Source organism: Bos mutus, chromosome 4, assembly GCF_027580195.1.
Source record: "Bos mutus isolate GX-2022 chromosome 4, NWIPB_WYAK_1.1, whole genome shotgun sequence".
NCBI lineage: Eukaryota > Metazoa > Chordata > Mammalia > Artiodactyla > Bovidae > Bos > Bos mutus.
The window spans coordinates 52,463,859-52,476,816 of NC_091620.1; the positions used below are offsets into that span (position 1 = coordinate 52,463,859).

Below are 12,958 nucleotides of genomic sequence, written 5' to 3' on the forward strand. Positions count from 1 at the left end.
AACATGAATGAACCTAGAGTTATCATACTACATGAAGTTAGAAAGAGAAAGACAAAAACCATATGTGATATCACTTGTATGTGGAATCGAAAATATGACCTAAATGAACCTATCTATGAAACCAAAACCGAAGCACAGACATAGAGAACAGGCTGGCCGTTGCCAAGGTGGAGGGGGTTGGGAGAGCAATGGACCGGGAGGCTGGGTATAACGGATGTAAACTTCTATATATCAAATCAATAAACAACAAGGTCCTATATAACACAGAGAACTATCTTCACTATCCCATGATAAACCATAATGAAAAGAACATTAAAAAAGAATACATATGTACACACAAGTATATACATGTATATACATATATGTGTATGTAACTGAATTGCTTTGCTGTGCAGCAGACATTAACACATTACAAATCAACTATATTTCAGTTAAAAAAACAAGAATGGAAAAGAAAAGAGTGACCACCATTGCACACAGAACCCAGGATTTTTTTCGCCTTTTTTACCCACCAGGAGCTTAAATACTGGTGACGTGGGAGCTGATATTACTAATACATATACAATATTATTAATAGCCCTCACTACTTGGGGAGGAAAATTCAAATTTCTCTGTAAAAAAAAAACTTTCTCAAGTTCAACGAAAGGGAACACGGCAACACAGTAGCAAACATAGTGGATAAACATGCATCACCACAGAGGTGAGGAAAATCAGGCCACTGAATAACCTCACCTGTTTTCCCTTGTTCTTCATGAAGAATTCTTTCTGCTCTCTGATACAGGTAAGCAAAGTCCAAGGCACAAACTAATGAAAAAATACATGTTATACCCCCAGTCATAAGTGTGACTTCAAGTGTTGTGTGACCAACAGAACCCAACAAAGCTTCAACCTTAGAATACGGCCATGCCATGAGGCTTATGGTTACTGTACTTCCATTTCTAGCCATGCTAAGTTGGAGCCCAAACACTGAGTTTAATTCTCTGCCTTTAAACCAATTCACAGCATATGTATTCTGAGCAAGTGCTAAGGACTCCTCACCAGTCCCAAACGCAAACTTTCCAAACTCCATCAGCCAAAAAGCATTAAATAGTCCGCCCAGAGCAAAATAACCTGCTCAATGCAAATAAAGCGACTAAAAATAATGGCTCCCTATCATATTCCAAATACTCAGTGGATCAAAAAGTCACGAAAGAAACACAAAGCTACGTTGGGTCAGTAATACCAGGCATACAGTAGCATGAACTTTGTGGTGCTCACCCGCATATTCCATTTAACCTGAGTCTGAAGGGCAGCAGGATCATCACAGCCAAAAATGCTGCTGAAAACATGCATCAGAAACAGCACCGAGAGCCAGGGCGCCAGGCCAATGGGGACGCCGAGGGCCGGCAGCACCCGGGGGGGAGCAGGGGTAGTGGGGCCGCCTGGCAGTGGCACCCTCATTTCCTCCTCTTCCTCCTGCTCCCTAGGTTGGTGGGAGATGTACAAGTGACCTGCAACTCCGGGAGGAAGCCACCGTGCTCTCATGACCACGGTCGCTCATGTGAGGACGCCTCACTACGTGTTCAACAAGCCCTCCAGGTGATTCTAGTGTCTGCATTAGAGCAGAACTGGTTTAGCGCAATCAGGGTTTCACCTGAACTGAGAATCAGTCCATTCTCTCCAAGGTGTTTGGATACCTGAAGAAACTTGGGAATTAGTAACAAAGAAGGGAAAATAGCTTTGTCGCATTGGGAAGGTTGTTCAGACTTTCAGAGGCTGAATAAGACCCTGCACAGCCATAGTCTAAGGTCCCCTTAGGCTTCTCTCCTCCATAACCACAGAACCAACTTAATCCCTAAAATGACACTGTCTGGCCTGTAAGCTCCATGAAAGCAGGAATCTGGTCTAGGCCGAGCATACAGTAGGCACTCGAACATTTTCTAAATTAATACCATAATCCTTCTACAAATACTCAAATGCCCAGTAATATTTCAGTTTCGTGGAGGAGGGGATGATTGCAGGAGCAGAAGAATCTGAAAATGCACACTAACTCTTGTCCACCATTTAGAGTTCTATCCAATGTCTGAACCCTTAAGTTATTGAAGCTTTCTGGGAACTAGTTATCCATTTCTCAGCTAATCTTCACTGTATTCTTTCTCCTTCTATCCAGAAGGAATGATTAAGTCTCAAAATAATTCAGTTTGGAGAGTCTGAAGATCTAAGTCTCTAGTTCAATTGCCTTTTGTATTTTTGTGTGTTCAGTCCTCAGTCCTCTCCAACCCTTTGTGACCCCGTAGACTATAGCCTGCCAGGCTCCTCTATCCATGAAGATTCTCCAGGCAAGAATACTGGAGTAGATTGCCATGCCCTCCTCGAGGGGACCTCCCCAACCCAGGGATCGAACCTGTGTCTTTCACACCTCCTGAATTGGCAGGTGAATTCTTTACCACTGAGCCACCTGGGAAGCCCCCAGTTGCCTGTTACACAAGTCAATTACAGGTTACAACCCCCTTGTTTCAATCCTAGCCCTTAACACTTTCTGATAGTGTAATTGAGGGGAAGTTACTCTACTTCTTAAACCTCAGTTTCCTTGTCATTATCATGAACTTGTATTGTTACTGATTCCATGGAGTAACTGTGAGGCTTAAGATAATCTGCATACAGCCCTCAGTATAGTATTGGGGGCACAGAGTAGGACAAATGTTTGTCTAAAAACTCAACAGCTGGAGGAGACTTTTATGAGAAGGCTTACACCATTAGTATCCTTCACAGCTGTGAGACATCATCACTCACTGTTGCCTAGAAAATTAGAGAGTTACAGAAATTTTAGCAATTTACTGCCCAATGAGTTTTTAAAACCAAGCCACACCTGCCTGTGCTGTGATATGGTGGAAAGGTTTCATGGGAGCCCTACAATAGCACTGCATTTATTTTTTTTCATTAATTTATTTTAATTGGAGGCTAGTTACTTTACAGTTTTGTAGTGGTTTTTGCCATACATTGGCATGAATCAGCCATGGGTGTACATGTGTTCCCCATTCTGAACCCCCCTCTCACCTCCCGCCCCATCCCATCCCTCAGGGTCATCCCAGTGCACCAGCCCTGAGCACCCTGTCTCGTGCATCAAACCTGGACTGGCGATCTATTTCACATATGATAATATACATGTTTCAATGCTATTCTCTCAAATCATCCCACCTTTGCCTTCTCCCACAGAGTCCAAAAGTCTGTTCTTTACATCTATTTCTCTTTTGCTGTCTCACAAATAGGGTCATCATTACCATCTTTCTAAATTCCATATATACGCGTTAATATACTGTATTGGTGTTTTTCTTTCTGACTTACTTCACTCTGTATAATAGGCTCCAGTTTCATCCACCTCATTAGAACTGATTCAAATGCATTCTTTTTAATGGCTGAGTAACATTCCATTGTGTATATGTACCACAGCTTTCTTATCCATTCGTCTGCCGATGGACATCTAGGTTTCTTCCACGTCCTGGCTATTGTAAACCGTGCTGTGATGAACATTGGGGTACACGTGTCTCTTTCAATTCTGGTTTCCTCGGTATGTATGCCCAGCAGTGAGATTGCTGGGTCATATGGCAGTTCTATTTCCAGTTTTTTAAGGAATCTCCACACTGTTCCCCATAGTGGCTGTACTAGTTTGCATTCCCACCAACAGTGTAAGAGGGTTCCCTTTTGTCCACACCCTCTCCAGCATTTATTGTTTGTAGACTTTTGGATCGCAGCCATTCTGACTGGCGTGAGATGGTACCTCATTGTGGTTTTGATTTGCATTTCTCTGATAATGAGTGATGTTGAGCATCTTTTCATGGACCACTGGATTTAGAGCCACAAGACCCGGCTCAGTCGCAGATCAAGGCTTCCAACATTTCTGAGCCTCAGTTTTCTCCCCTTTGAAACTTAAAAATTAGTGTCTGTCTCTCTCTCTGACCCAGCAACCTCATGGGTTATCCCTGAGGCCGGATGGCATGGCAACAGGTGTGGAGGTGCTCTGACACAGCGTCACGCCTAGAGGCCCAGCCTCAGCGCTTGTGCTCCCCACAGGTGCTCTCCCTGGAGCCCCACCAGCCGCACTGAGACTTCGGGTCTCTGCTTGCTTGGTTTCTCATTTGCAGGCACAGTTGACCACTCCCTTCTTCTCAAACCCCCTCTCTCTGGGCTGCTGTGACACCACCTCACCCCCAACAGCCCAGAGACAGGTCAGTCCCTACAGAAGCAGGAGGAGGTGTCCAGGAGGGATGTTTTTAGGAAAAACAAAATGGAACATATATATGTATTGATATGACAGCACTTGTAGAAAAGTATACCAAGAAACCATTGGAAGGTGCAGAAAATATTAAAAATAGGACCCAAAACAAGCAGATTGAAAGGACTGAGGTGGAGGGAGAGTGGACAAGGAGAGGTCATTATTAACTTTAGAAAAAGACAAAAAGTTGGAAAGCAAATGTAATGATCTGTGTATTATAATGCTTAGCCTGAACAATATCTACAAAGGCACAATAATATCAAAATGGAATAGTCAATTAAACAAAAGCTGTAATATGACCCTACTGGGATCTGTGAGAAGAGAAGCAGAAGGCATGATGCTCTAAGACAACAAAATCCTCAAATATCATAATAGGAAATTAATAGAGGTCAAATATGGATTAAGCAAAAGAGAGAATAATACACATATTATTTGGAAATACAGAGATGTGCATGTGCCACGAATAAAAAGCCAAAATTGTTGAAAGTGGTTGGGGAAGAGAACTAAGAGAAGAAATAAGGTAAGAAGTCCATGTGGGGACTTCCCCAGTGGTCCAGTTGTTAAGACTTTGTTTTCTAAGGCATGGGGTGCAGGTCTGATCCCTGGTCAAGGAACTAAGATCCCACATGCCTCACAGCCAAAAAAAAACATAAAACAGAAGCAATATTGTAACGAATTCAATAAAGACTTTGAAAAATGGTCCACATCAAAAAGAAAAGAAAAAGAAACCCCTGTTAGTTACTATAATCACTTTAATAACATTAGACTTTTGAACTTGGTGTGCAATATATTCAGTTCAGTTCAATTCAGTCACTCAGTCGTGTCTGACTCTTTGCGACCCCATGTACCACAGCACACCAGGCCTCCCTGTCCATGACCAACTCCCGGAGTCCACCCAAACCCATGTCCATCGAGTCAGTGATGCCATCCAACCATCTCATCCTCCGTCGTCCCCTTCTCCTCCTGCCCTCAATCTTTCCCAGCACCAGGGTCTTTTCCAATGAGTCAGCTCTTCACATCAGGTGGCCAAAGTATTGGAGTTTCAGCCTCAACATCAGTCCTTCCAAAGAACACCCAGGACTGATCTTCTTTAGGATGGACTGGTTGGATTTCCTTGCAGTCCAAGGGACTCTCAAGAGTCTTCTCCAATATTACTTTAATAAAATAAAAACTAATTTCTGGAAACGATAGTGCTATGTCTGCATAGCAGAGCCATGATGCTCCTGTTGTTTCCCTCCTCTGGGTCTGATTCAGTGGTGTGGGTTGTATACTAAGATTCCAGGAGCTAATGGGGCAGCACACATTAAACATATTCCTTGGCTTGTGCCTCAGTCACAGTTCAGTAGGGGCCCTACTGCTAAGGATTCTGCCTTGTGATTTGCTAATCCTTTTCTGGTAACATTGCTTTCAAGCTTAACGGAGCACACTTCCTCCTTTCACAACAGGTAACGCACTTGCAGTGCTGAAAGGATGAACAGCATTCTTGAATCACATACAGAAAACTTCTGCTTGGTTTGATTTAATCATTAGGTATCTTTCTGAAAAAAAAGTTTCAGAGCAAATTGTTGCCTATTAAATACTCTCCAGGAAGTTTTAACATGATATTCTTCAGGGGAGTGGGGTGGAAACAACGGGCCCCAACCAACAATAATGACAGTGAATTTTAAGACTCTCTACTCATTATTTTCCAAAAGCACTTGGAAGTGATTGACTTCTAGAGTCTGTTCACAGTGCTTTCCTACACAGCCAATGAAAGAAGTTAGTCAAGGAGAAACTAACATTTCCTGAGTGCCTATTACATGTGCTGGGGACTTAATAAATGTATTGTCTCAGGCAAAGGAGAAGATGGGATGAATTGAGAGAGTACCATTGACATATATAAGTACCATGTGTAAAAAAGATCACTAGTGGGAAGCTGCAATATAACCCAGGGAGCCCTGTGACATTCTGTGACGACCTAGAGCAGTGGGATGGGGCAGGGAAGCTCACGAGGGAAGAGATATGTACATACTTATGGCTGACTCGTGTTGCTGTACGGCAGAAACCAACACAACTTTGTAAAGCAATCATCCTCCAATTAAGAATCAATTAAAAAAATTTTTTAATACATTGTCTTCTTCAATCTTGGCAACCATCCAGAGAAGTAGGTACTATTATCCCCACTTTACATTTAAGGAAACCAGAGCCTAAAGATATTAAGTAATCCCCCCGAAGCCACACAGCTCGTAATTCAAACCAACCATCAAGTCTTTACACAAGAAATGTATATAATTACAATTCCCAGTGTTAGTTTGAGCTTTGAGTGCTCTGTGACTCCATAGGGCTTTAATATGCAAGCAACCACATATGATTTAGCATTGTTCTAAGTGGGAAACTTAGAAGATGATGACCTAATTCGAATGTTTTCAGTATGACTACCTCTTTTGATATAATAGCCTTGATACCAACAAACACTTATTGATGGAATGATTAACTAAATGGCAATATGAGATTCAAATAGAAATATAAGAAGAACACTGTATTAAGGAAAGAGTAATTGAAACTGAGTCAAAATAATTGTACCTCTTATGCTCTTGTGACCTTGAGCAAACTGCTTCAACTTTCTAAGATAAAACTGTAGAACTTATAATCTCTCTCTCAGGGTTGCTCTGCCATTAAAAAAAAAAAAGTGGGAAGAACAGTAACCACTTTTGGATAAACACATAGCAAAGTGAAAGCCCAAAGTAAGCATTTAAAATCTGAAGCAGTTTCCCCCACTATGTAACTTAAATTACATCAAATAGGTGAACCTGAATGTTCTGAAGAGCGAACAGTGTGAGATTTAGCTGTGTTGGCACTGAGCAGAAAGCTGAGTCCCAAAACTTTGATGCACCTTTTCTAATAGCCTGTGATAGAAAAGCAGCGATTTCTTATGGACTTCTGACTCAGACAGTAAAGAATTTGCTTACAGTGTAGGAGACCTGGGTTTGATCCCTGGGTCAGGAAGCTCCCCTGGAGACAGGAATGGCTACCGACTCCAGTATTCTTGCCTGGAGAATCCTATGGACAGAAGAACCTGGTGGGCTGCAGTCTAGGGGATCACAAAGAATCAGACACGACTGAGCAACTACTACTTTCACTTTCAAGTTTGACACTGGCTTTGAAGCAGGTGAGGAAACCAAAAGATTCCCTCCCTGCATCACGTTACCCTCCCATCAGATATCCACCTCATGCCTGTACACGTGTGACCTAATGAGCTGACACCTCAACAAAGCACAAAAGAGAAAATAAAATCTAAATAAAATAAAATGTAGCATAACCAAATCGAGTCTTTGAAAAGGTAAACGAACAACCGGAGTTAGCAAATCACATTTTACAGGATCTAGTTTACCCTGGCCCTGACCTGGATCCAGGTGACCAGCCAGAGAACATTCACATGACTTTTATTTACATCTGTGATTTTCTGATAAACACTAAAGTGGCATTATCTTTGTTTCCTGAGAGAGTCAGGATGTGCTGTGGAACCGTGTTCTGAAATGTCATGTCCTCTAAATCATTCATTTATTCCCCAAGTACAATATTTAATAAAATATCAGCTGCCATCCTCCAGTATTACACTGTTCTGCCCAATCCTCACCTCACCCCCTAACCTCATCTCCTTCAATGTGTACTGCAACATGATAGTACTCTTCCAATTTTACGGGAAACACAAAAATGTATCAGGTAATTTGGCATACCTACTGTTTTCACTCCTCAGAATTAAAGAAAATCAGGCTTTTCCCTTTTTTATATAACTTTTTAAAATTAATTAATTTGGTTTCATCGGGTCTTAGTGGCGGCAGACACGGGCTTTGGTGCATCAGGCAGGACATTTCACTGCGGCACAGACTCTAGCTGTGGCATACTGGCTCACTTGCTTAGGATCTTAGTTCCCTAACCAGGGAGAGAACCCATGTCCCTGCATTGCAAGATGGATTCTTCACTACTGGACCACCAGGGAAGTCCTCAAATCAGGCTATTCTTAATAATAACCAATTAAAACTTTATTTCACTGCCACTTTTAAAACACTTCTTTTTACAAGTCAGTCATATTATAACCAAGAAAGCATTCCTATTTATGCATTGGATGGTCACACATTTAACAATATTAAAAGTTATTATTGTCAGGCAGATGCCAAGTCCTAAAGACTCATAGTAACCTGTTCTAGTACTCCCCAGGTGGCGCTAGTAGCAAAGAACCCACCTGCTAATATGGGAGATGTAAGAGACATGAGTCCGATCCTTGGGTTGGAAAGATCCCCTGGAGGAGGACACAGCAATCCACTCCAGTAATCCTTGCCTGGAGAATCCCTTGGACAAGGGAGCCCAATGGGCTACAGTCCATGGGGTCACAAGGACACAAATGAAGCAACTTAGCACACACGCATGCCAAGTGCTCATGGAGAGGCATAGCACAGTGCTAAGTCAGTCTCTGGACACTGAAGCCAGTTTTCCTGGGGTCAGATGCTGACTCTAGTACTTACTGGCTGCATGACCTTGGGCAAGTAACTTAAGTTCTTAGTCTCTCAGTTACCTCATCTATAATAATAATAGTGCCTGTTTCATAAGGGCTTTTAGGAAGATTAAATAACTTAGTATTTATAAAGCAATTAGAACTATACCTAGCACCTAGAAAGTGTTCTGTAAATGATCACTAAATACACTGGAACTCATTTTCTAGTGAGGGAGTCAGACAATAAATAAATATGAAAATTACAGTCGAGTCATGAGGACAAACACCAAGCAAACAATTTACGATAAAATGAAAACACACCCAGTCCTGTGAGTGGCATGCCAGGTTATTTGGCTTAATTCTCCTGTTGGAAACAATTGGGCACCAAACCAATGGTTTTGGTTTCCTCCTGAAGGAAAAGGGACAGAATTTTAAGTGAGTGTAGGGCTCATCCAAAAAAGAGCAATTAATAGAACATCCTTCCCTTGATAAGCATTGGCCCACAAAGGGTTTGGGCAATCCAGAAGTAAACTATGCTCATCCCCCCACCAACAGATCTTTATGGAAAGTTAAGCTATTGGAGCAGAAAAGATCTGGGGAGGGTAGGGAGGCTTGTCCCAGATGTGACTATAGGCTAACAGTCTCTTTTTCTGGTTATCCCAAAACATGACTTATACTAAGCCATGAACTTTAGTATACAGTGGCCCCTAAGATCTTGAAAAGAATTTCTAGAAAAAGTGACTTTTGATTAGGTCTTAAATTTTCCTACAAATAATTTTTTAAGGAAAATGAGGAGCATACAATAATATCCAAGAATACTAAGGGACCAGATTCAGAAAAGAGGAGGCTTGGAGAGTTGGGAAGAGTCAGCTGGTGATGGCTGCATTTCAGAGAGAGGGTGAATTGTACAAACTAGCCTTACTTAGGTCAAGTGTGAAACTGACATGATTAGTAATATTTGGGGACTATAATTTTTATACTTCTAGATATGCATTCATGTTAACCTGACGGCACAGGATGAGATGCTATGAACAGTGGATTCCACCATCAGGCATGGGTGCAATGTCCTCTCTTTAAAAGTTTACACACTAAATCCAACAAGACTGATGTGAATACACAGAAACAAGAAAAGAAATATTAAATTACCAGTACATGGATAACTATAAAGGAAAAGGCCATGGGAGCAGCGAATCCAATTTTCCAAGAATGGAAGAGTCCATAAAAGAAAGGGATGACGGAAGAGGGAAGGCAGGGTAAGGAGGGGAGGGGAAGGGAGAAGGTGAACGGAGAAAACGTGAAAACAGGGGGCAAAAAGAGTAAAAGGACTAACACCCAAACATCAACCATGGTCATTCCTGGGTGAAGAGAATATAAATGATCTGTATTTTCTTCAGTTTGATTAGCTGTGTGTCTTATATTTTCTCATCGCATGTTTTCCTTGCCCTAGTTGCCACCGTAAATGCGTTAAAGAGAGCAATTTCTCAGCCTCTGATGCAATGCCAGATTTACTAAAATTGCAAATGCCAGGTTTAAATTCTAAAGTTTCTCTTTTAATTTCTAGTAAGCAAACCTTGCTCTCTAGAAATTCATTTTCTGTTGTCTTTTAGTGTAATCATTTATTGCACTTAAAGGTCACCTGAGAAATAAACAATATAATTTTTTTTTAAAAAAAGAAACTGTCTTTTCTCAAACCATCAACATATTTCTGAAAAATTAAAAATGACAAGAAAAAAATATTATAAAGAAATATAAGTACTGCCCAATCTAAGCATATTTCAATTGAAAGTCACGACTACTCACTGGGTAGATAAATCAACTTTTAAATGTATCTACACTGTATTCATGACTTACCAATGTAGAGGTTTAGGACCCGCCACCCATGTTCTTCTTATCGAAACAAACAGCAGGATTCCTAGATCAATACTTACATAATAAAACCATATTTGTTTAACATTAACTCTTTTCTTTTTTTTTTTTTTGCATGGGATTTTGATTACGAAAATTTTTATAAATTTAAACAATTCTAGATTCAAAAATGGAGGGAAATAAGTTTTAATGGTTTTGATTTAAAACTCTGTCTTTAAAGTCAAACTACCATGATATCTCAGATAGTCTGATTCACCTCATCTTTTGGATTTACCCAGATTTGTACACATACCTTTATCTTCTCATTTCCTTAAGTCCAAGCCTTTTCAATGAAAGTGCCTTCTTTTGCAGATGCATCCCCCGCCTCTAAAAACCTCCCCATTACTTAAACATTTCACTAAATCATTCTTCCAGGAAGAACTGTTCAGATTGATCGGGAAAAAATGTGACAACACTACCTGTTTGCCTTTTGAAAAATATCTTTTTTTTCTATAATCTACTAGATTATATCAAGGAGGAATGTTTTGGGCTGCAAGTAACAGAAAACTGTGGTTGTAAAGCTGTGGTTAAATCATAGGAATCCATATTATCGCACTGAATTAGTAGTCAGGAGATGGATCATTCCAGCGCTCGTCAGGGGCTCACCCGTATCACAGAAAATACCTGTTCTATTTGTCCCACTCCCATGTAATCCCTTAGTGTGCTGGGCTTTATTCCCATGTCTGTTGCCTCACTGTTGCATGACGGCAGCTGCACTCTCTCACACTGTGCTGCAACATAAGAATCAAGGATACTCCAAAAGATGTTTTTCTGTCAGAAGGCTCTGTTCTCTATTCAGGAAGGAGCATTTCCAGAAGTCTTCCTTATAGCCCCTGAAGTCAGACTGGATCATGTGTGTGCTCCTAGTTACAAGGAAGTCTGTAAAAGTATCTCTTCTTTAAGCCTCTAATTAAACTCAGGCTCCTTTTTTGTATGAACTGAATGAAAGAATGTCCTGTTGATTTTACCTCCTAAATCTCTTTGGCATAAATTTCATTTTCCTCAGTGGTAAAAGAATCTGCCTGCCAGTGCAGGAGACACAGGAGATAGGAGTTCGTTCCCTGGGTTGGGATGATACCCTGGAGGAGGAAATGGCAACCCACTCCAGTATTCTTACCTGGAGAATTCAATGGACAGAGGAGCCTGGTGGGCTACAGTCCATGGGGTTGTAAAGAGTGGGACATGACTAAATAGAGTGATTGAGCATGCACACAGTCTCCTCACTATCCACACTTCCAGCACTCTCCCACCAGCCATCAAAATATCCCACCTGAAGTACTCCAACAGTTCCTACCTGGTTTTCCCATAGCCCCATCTTGTCCCCTCTTCCATCTACTCTGTACAGCTTCAGTGATATTTTAAATGCAGATCTTACCATGTTACTTTCCCTTTGATGAATTACGTTCAAAAATCCTACAAGTGACAAGGTCCTGAATGGTCTGCTCACACCCACCTTTCTAGCTTTGTCTCTTGCAGTGTTTCGCTCACTTTGCACTCAGGTCACACTGGCCTCTTCACTCCTTAAAAATCCTAAGCTCCTTCACAGCTCACGGTTTTTGTGTGTGCTCTTCCCTCTGCCTGGAGTGATCACCCATTCTCCATCTCCCTAGTCCCTTCTACCTCATTTCTTCTTAGTTCTCAGGTCTCCATTTTAATGTTTTTACTGCACTCAAGGGTTATGTGCAAGGTGTTATCACACCAATGAAACATAGAAATATTCCAAAACTTGTTAAACACAAATGGGAGTGATGTGAGAAGAGACTGAAATTTTTAAATTTCAGCAGCTGGATGTTGATCTATTAAGAAAATGCTGGCCCTCTGTTCAGTCGTGCTAGATGAGGAGCCATTTGGCAGGACTCATTTTCTTTTCCTAAATGTTTTGTTTTGGTTTTTTTTCCCCTTCACCCATTTGATCAACAAACAACGTAGCAACCCAGCTCTACCACTTTCCAGCAGCTAGTGTTCCTCAGACTGGGCCTTCCTCCTTGGTGCAGTGTCTTCTCTGTAACAGAATGGGACTATGACAACTTGTCCTGTCCTCCTCTCACAGTTGGTGGCTTATCTTTGTTCCATTCTGGTGATGTGATTGTAAGTTTTCTCTCTAAAATTAATTCCAATAAATATATGAAAATGCATCACTTTCAAATACATGCTGCTGTGGTTATCATTTTAAAAATCCAAGAACGCTAAACTAAGAAGTTAAAAATATAAAGTATTTGTATTTTTACCATATTTCATAAATTGAAACCATCTATAAGAATTTCTATTAATTCCAAATTTTAAGTTCTGGAATACCTAGGTATCGTGTCTTCCACTACTTTCACCCCTTC

The 12,958-nt window shown here is 41.0% G+C and overlaps 1 pseudogene; it reads right to left on the bottom strand.

The window, feature by feature from the left end:
- Positions 1–420: 420 nt before the first annotated feature.
- Positions 421–1,328, bottom strand: LOC102269846 (lysosomal dipeptide transporter MFSD1 pseudogene; annotated as a pseudogene).
- Positions 1,329–12,958: the final 11,630 nt, after the last annotated feature.